At 43.2% G+C, this 7,550-nt stretch overlaps 1 long non-coding RNA gene across 1 annotated transcript; it reads right to left on the bottom strand.

The window, feature by feature from the left end:
• Positions 1-4,433: 4,433 nt before the first annotated feature.
• Positions 4,434-7,346, bottom strand: LOC113490047. Its single transcript, XR_003400137.1, has 2 exons — positions 7,161-7,346; positions 4,434-4,972 (listed from the first exon to the last, which is right to left on the bottom strand). It is a non-coding gene; the product is annotated as an uncharacterized LOC113490047 (long non-coding RNA).
• Between the last annotated feature and the right edge of the window lie 204 nt (positions 7,347-7,550).

Here is a 7,550-nt window from a genome sequence, read left to right as displayed (position 1 = left end):
TGGGGTGGGAGCAGACATGACACAGTCTTGGGACTGTGAGAGCCTGTTCTACAAAAATGTCACCTCACTGCTCAGTAACAGTCAATAAAGTAAATCAGATACTAGAAATTATTAGATGACATTACCATGCCACCTATATAAAGTCATGATTTGTGCAGTTCTTAAATATGAGTGGTCTTGGTCTTCTTGTCTCAGGATAGAAATAGCATAATGGGGAAGGGTTTGGAGGGCAACATGGCTGAACAAATATCTGGAGCCACTGAGGTCTGGGGGGAACTGAGTAAGCTGGATCTCATTAGTCTGGAAGAAAGGGCAGCTGAGGGGAGATATCACAAAGGTCTGTGGAAACAACTATCTCCTATAGGGTAGGAAAGGACTGGCTTTTCAGTACCTCTTCCAATACAAGAAATTGAGTTAATGCATCAAAACTACTGAGCACCATATTCAGAAAAAATGGCTCTTCATGTGAGGTATAGGGATCTTTGAGAACTACTTGCTGCAAGAGATTGTGGATTGTAAACGTTTCTGTGGATTCAATATCAGTCCAGACCTTGACCAGTAATCTGATAAGAATTACTAAATCCATGGAAACCCCATCAGATGTGAGAAATACCTGAACTGAAAACACATGGTGGTTGTATAATGTGAAATATTGTGTACACTTGCTTTGCACTTACCCTTCTCCACCTATCTGCACTCTTGGAGAGAGACCAGGGCAGATATCTGATCTGGGTATCATAATATTGGTATGTAAAGTCATTTACTATTGGCAAGCATTAAATAAGAGCAGGATAGCTAGGAGTGAGCAAAGGAAGGGGGAATGCAGCAAAGACATCTTGAATGTGTTCCACATCCACTTGTGGCCTGGTGGAAACAAGTAGGTCAGATTCCTTCCACCTACCTATAGGTACTGAATAAGATGACAAACTGAGGAGGGATGGAGGAATGGAGGGATGGAAGAATGGAAGGATAGAATCATGGAGCGATGGAGAGGGAAGAAGGAAGGGAGGAAGCAAGAGTTTTCTGTCACCCTCCCTCTTTCATTTTCAACACAGAGAATGAAGACCTGGCAGGCCAGTGAGACCTCAGAACAGGTTCAGTTACTGACAACTCTGACAACTTTCCTGTCTTGCCATCCCATGTAGAGAGATCCTGTAGCCGGAAATCTGGGTGCTCGGGCTATTTGCCTCACCTAAACATCTTAGCTGGATAAGGCCTTGTCACCTCAGAGCAAGCCCAAGCGAGCATTCCATTGCACAGTAGTACTACTGAGGAAAGGAAGATGCTCCTTTTATCTTCCATCACAGGCTGCTGAAACAGGAATGGGTTGCTCTGAAAAGCCTGTCTCCTCCTCAGGCACCTCCACTGGCCCTTCTTGGGTGGGAGAGGAACGTAGAGAATTTCTGAAGCAATTAAGAACCACTCAAAATCAACAGGACTAAGGAACTCATGTCACATTTGACACAAAGCAGAGTCATTTAGGGAACACATCTTTGTGTGTCCAGCCAAAACATTGTCACTCCATGCTGTCTTTATCCTGTTGTCTCTTTCTGTCAAGCTCCTGCCTCTGCACTTCTCCACAAGGTCTGGAAGCAGATGGCCTCAGGGAACACTACAGGAAAAGCAGGCAAACCCTTCTCCTCATTTCTGCAGCCCATAGCTGGGTATGCTCTTAGCACACCAACTCCACCCTGTTATGAGCACATGACTTGGATGACACAATCTCCAAGTTAGCTCTGTCTCAGCTAAAGCTGATGGGAAGAAAGTTATATCAAATGCCTTGAGATGTTGCAGCTAGTTGCTTATCATTAACCTGTGTAGTGCAAGAAAAGCAACATGGCTTGTGCTCATGTTATGAGCCTGAGAACTCTTTTTTGGTGAAAACAGACCTTTGACAATGGCACTGGGAACCTTCAGGGCTAAATCTCATTTTACCATTTAGAAAAAAAAGACAGAGTCTTGGTAATTTCTGATCCCAGAGTGTTCCTTCTACCTGATGCTATGGCCTTTTGCTGGAGTCATTACAAAGTAGACCTTATTAGAAGAGTTAGGCTGATTGCAAAATTATTCCCCATGTCTTCAGACTAAGGGTGGCAGGAAAATGTCACAAATCACTGTTATGTTCCTGATGCCCCCATTTCCACCAATCAAGACAAGGACTCTTTCTGCAAGGAAGAGGTGGAACATGATCAGACCCACACATATCTAGGAAGGCTGCTACGTTGATGGAGTTGAGAACAGTACGTCTTTCTCCACCAGGGGGTATTTATAGCTCTGCAGATTCTAAGTATTGCACAGATTGTCTGACCCTGAGACAAAGCCATCAGTAGGAACAGAATTAATTCCCCTTGAAAGCTGTACTTCACCCTGTAAGACTTCAGATCCAGGAGGTAAACCTGGCACCAACTTTATTTGGAAGCTGGACTTTTAATATAAATGGAAGCTGCTGAGTTTCCATTTTGTTTCTTTCCCTTGGGGATAGCAAGAGATTTCCCTGCACTAGATGCAATGCCCTGGGAATTGAGGGGAGAGGAACCCTGGCAGCAGTGCATAGAAACCACCTGAAGTAAGGCCAGCTCTTCTGATGACAGCAACAGAGGTGGTAAGGGAGTCACTGCAAACTTACATGCTCATCAGTTGGTAGGGAGTACAGTGATTGTTAACAACTGATTAAATCATTACTCTGGTAATGGCCAATTTGGAACCAAGCTTCAGAAGCCAAGTATTGTGTGGGATGTATTTTAACTTACCTTGCACATTACTGCAGACAATTGGGTGATGCATTAACTATGTGTATACACACCTACAGTCTCCCAATTTGCTGTAATGATTTCCTGATGTTCCATGCATGCTCAGTGACAGGAAAGGAAAAATACCTCAACAAGGCCATTCAGCAGCTGCAAAATTGCCTGAATCCAAGTTGAAACACCTTTTGCACAGCAGAGAGGAGACAATGAGTGTAGTATTTGACCTGTACCACTGTGAAGAGAATGCCTCTTGCTTCCCCAATTGGACAGGCTGGATCACAGCTTGCAGAGGAGCCTTCACAGAGCCACAGATGAGAAGGGACTGGCAAGGTGGAGGACTGAGGGGCTGAGACTAGGGTCAAGGGTAGTTGTGTGTCTCTCATTTCATTGAAATAACGCTAGACACAAAGGATTCATCCCAAACAGAAAGAGAGTTGCTGAAGATGCCCAAGTGATGGGTCCCGGACCCTCTCTATATGTAGCAAAGGGAGAAACTCTCCAAAGAACAATTCTTGTCCCAAGTTCTGGCTCTCAGGAGGTTCCCATCTTGTGCTCCACCTTTGCACCCTAGAGGTCTCAAAGTTGAGGGTGAGGTAAATCAGATCTCCACAGAAACAGACAGTAATCTGCTGAATGTATATAAGGAGACTCAGATACCTGCACCTACAGCATCATTCCTGGAAAAAACATTGGAATTATTAGAGCTGTGAAAGTAAGTAGTAATCCAAAACTACAGGAAATAAAGGCCACTAACATGAATACCACAGTATGAATTCAGGAGCCTGCATTTCAGCATCCAGTTTTAGAACCACCCCCTAGTAAAAGCTCTAGAAAACAAGATAATACAATCGTAGTGATACGTGAACCATTTTAATCATTAAAAAAAAACCTGTAATTCTGGCATCTTAGCATCTGCACACACCGTCTTACCATATTCAACTAAAACATGCAGTATTTATCTGATGGCTAATGATTATGAAATGAAGCTCAAAGTAATAAAACTCCAGATAAGAACTGGCAGACCACAGCTATCTTGTGTCTATTTAATAACCAACAGCTCGGTTGTCACGGTACTAAATCACACATTCTGGATCAAATCAATGAAATAACAGAAAAGAACTCTTATACTTTAGTCCCTTTTACTTTCATTTCCAAGAGCCAAATTCCTTCAAATAGTACTTATATAGCCTGTTACAAACAGTTTTACCAAATCCAAAGAGGAAATTGTGATTAATGGAATCCTGGCAACAGACTAGAAGTCCAGGTAACCTGAAGTCCAGGTAACAGGATTGTCTGTTTAATCCACCTTCAGCTCTTTCCTTTATTTGCCTGCCTGATACAGTCCAGAACCTATATGAATATTTCTGTGACTCTCATAATTATCTAAAATCGAATTCTAGGACTTCAGATGTGACAACCATGGTATTTTTAGTAAACTTTACTTGCAGCCTTTTAACTTCATTTGACTGACAAGCACTCTACTGGCTCAGCACTAGAACAGCTCTCAGCTTGGTCCCTAGGTGACTGCAATAGGTTCTTAGCTGCAGGAGAGTAGCATGATTGCTGCTCCTTCTTTGGTATTTCACCAAGATCACATCATCAATGTCAGCACATACTTCCATCCATGTTCTTTGGATGGATGTTCTTTGGAAATATTTTTTGTTGAAAATCTAAAAGGGCCAAGTTTGTTTCCCATCACCTTGCCATATGCGGACTTAAGGAAATGGAAGGAACTTTCAAGGAGGAATAGAACAAAGGGGGGGCTGTAAGGTTCTGTCTCAGGCATAAAAGATAGACAGATTTTTCATCAAGCACATATTTGGTTTTGTTACACTCACCAAGCAAGATATCATTTACTACAAACTGACACGATGGGGCATGTGCCATATTGCCTTAGGATTATGATGATGCTGAACTTCAGAGGAAATACTCAAACCCTCTTGCAGTTAAGGAGTGGCACCCAGAGACCTGGATGACCTGGGAGCTCCAAAAGTGTTCAGAGCATTGCTCTAATCAAGACGGACCTCTGAGTGCATTGCAGTGCATCATGCCCTGGACATGTGTGGAGGTTCCAAAGGTCAGTAATTCTTTGCTGCAACTTGCTCTGAGGGGTGTTAAGTGCTCCCTGACTGGCAGGGAAGCCCTTTGGCTTGAAGACACCTATCCAGGGATTTCTTCCTGATGCCAGTGAGGAGACCCAGGATCTCAGCAGTGCTCCTTCCAGCCTGGAGAAGAAAGAAACAAATTCACAGCTTGACTTTCTGTATGTTGGCCTGAAACCAGAGACAGTGTCAATATTCTGCTATGACAGCTATGGTAGTGAGAATTACTTCAGAACAGAGGCATTTGATGACTTAGAAGCTGAACAATTTCTTGCACCAAGAGCAAATATTTTCCCTGATTTCTTGGAAGGGTGGTGGGTGGAAGCCAAGATGATGAAGTGCAATGGAAACTTTCAGCCTGTAGGCTGGGTTAGAGTCCTCCAAAGCCTGGGGGCACAGACAGCACTTGACAGCAGATGCTCTCACCACAGACACTTCAGGAGAGGAGGGCAGCTGTTTTAGATGGTGATATTGCTTGGTGGTTGAGGTTGAGACAACAATCTTTGTACATCCAAGCAGTGCCACGTGTCTAGTGACTGTAGTTCTGTAATCAGCTGTCCCATCCACCTGTAGATAAACATTGTACCTGTGTGGCAAGAAGTTGCTGGATGTTATCCACTGCCCATGCAAGATGTTTATTTTGCCTAAAGCACGTAAATGCACTCATCCAAATGCAAAATCTCCTGGACGACTCACATAGTAACTCTAAAAGGTCTGAGCTCTCTGAGAGTCCCCAGGACTTTGCAAGCTGGGATCCCTCTAAGGGAAAATGAAACCCGTTTGCTGTTGATAGCAAAATAGCAGTGACAGCAGAAAGCCAAGCATGCACTGGCCACGTGGCTACTTAGCTAGACTTCAAGACTGAAGTGCAGATCAAGCCCTGTGCTGTGGTATTTAACACTGATCTACCAGCTTGGCTATACCTATATGAAGAGTGGGAAGGTGTTCAATAGTTGACATTTCCAGGAATTTCTGAGCTATTTCTATGGCTAAACATGGTAGTCCTAACTCTCACTCTTGTACTCAGACTAATAAATTACCCACCATTCTTCTCCCCAAGATATCTCACTCATGCAGTCCAAGTACAAAATGACCCATGTCATGTATGCTGAATGCTGAATCTCTGGAACGGCATTTTCCACTACTGCATTAAACAGAAGAAATGCCTGGGGTCAGATTCTGTAGGAGGGGTTTGGAGATGTGCAAAAAAAAGCTCTGAAATAGCTGGGCAAAGAGAATCCTTCTTATGAATCATTAATGCTTGTTGCTCATTTTAACACAGACGTGAAGATAAATAGATTAAATGCACAGAGTCTTTATCCCTACCCTTCCCAGGAGAAACTTTGCTGATTTTCTTGGTCTTTGAAGAGTAATGTCTTGCCCTGAAGGAGAAAACCTGCTACAGTTACTGTGGACATCACTTCCATGTGCTGATTAGCCTCAGTATCATCATAGTTTGGTTGTGTAGATGAGCATTCTTCAGCTTCTCAAAAGATGACAGATGTTTCTGCCATCATTCACAAAGCTGCAAAGGTTTGGCAAGGACATGAATGATTGCTTTTCTATTAGCATTCACTAATGCAATGACTGGAATTAAAAACAGTATTGCTAATGCTATTAATGTAAGTGACAGTGATAATGTCACAGTGCTGTACATAACCTGGTTACAGCTGAAGTTTGTTACCACTAGCATACTTTAGGGTTCTCTCTCAGCTAACTTGCAGGAGGTTTCAGCTGCAAATGGCCTATCTTTGGAATATGAAGCACCAATCCCATGCAATGCCCCAGTTCTTGGAAGGACCCCAAAACAAAAATGCATCTGAACCTGATGACATTAATAGAAAAGGAGAGAAAAATATCTCAAGGCCCCTGATGGCAGCTGAAACACAACAAATCTGCTCGGAGTGCTCAATGATATGGTTTGGGCTGGGTGCTCAGAAGATGCCTTCTAGGATGCATAGCAAGTAGAGCATGACCAGCTTCAAAGACAGGAAGCAAAGAGGATGTCTGTGCTGCTCCCATTTTCTATGGACTGCCTAGTAAGTCTGCTTGTGTTGTCCCTCAAACAGGGCTTCATTACCCAGTGTGCAAAAGACAATCTCATACAATGAGCTGAGATACCAATTTTATTCCATAGTTGCACAAAGAAGGGTGCTAGGAGGTAATTCTGCAAAGCTAGCACACTACACAAAGGAACGACAGCCTATTTATCCTAGTACATGATTAGTAAAAACCTATCTAAGTTTACATTCATTGGTCCATAACTACCATTCCACCTGCTACTGGTTAATTATATTTAAATTAGCCACACGTTCTGTGTAAATTAGCATGCATGCTTCTTGCAGGTGTGGGGGGAGGCAATTCTTTTTGGTCTTGAATTGAGTCAGTGGTCATGATCTCCCCCTGCCACCTTTACTTCTCCCCCAGTTTCCACAGATTTTTGCTGACTTCATGCTTCTTGGGCAATCATCCAACCTCTGGCACCTTCTGGGGCAAGGTGCTCACCTCTTGTAAGAATTTTATCTCTCCTTCAAAGTTGTCATTAACAAGGCCTGGATTGTATCAGGTTTACAGAATAGAGCCACAAAGTATTGGGCTTACACAATGGAGCCAGTGATTAGTGGTTCTTGTCCTTGATGAGCAACAACTGTACAGGTTACAAGGCTACACTTAGCCCTCTCCATGTGGAATAGGGAATGAA

This window comes from Athene cunicularia (assembly GCF_003259725.1).
Source record: "Athene cunicularia isolate RWA chromosome Z unlocalized genomic scaffold, athCun1 chrZ_part2, whole genome shotgun sequence".
Taxonomy (NCBI): domain Eukaryota; kingdom Metazoa; phylum Chordata; class Aves; order Strigiformes; family Strigidae; genus Athene; species Athene cunicularia.
The sequence above is the reverse complement of the archived record's forward strand: the minus strand, read 5'-3'. Positions and strand labels throughout refer to the sequence as shown.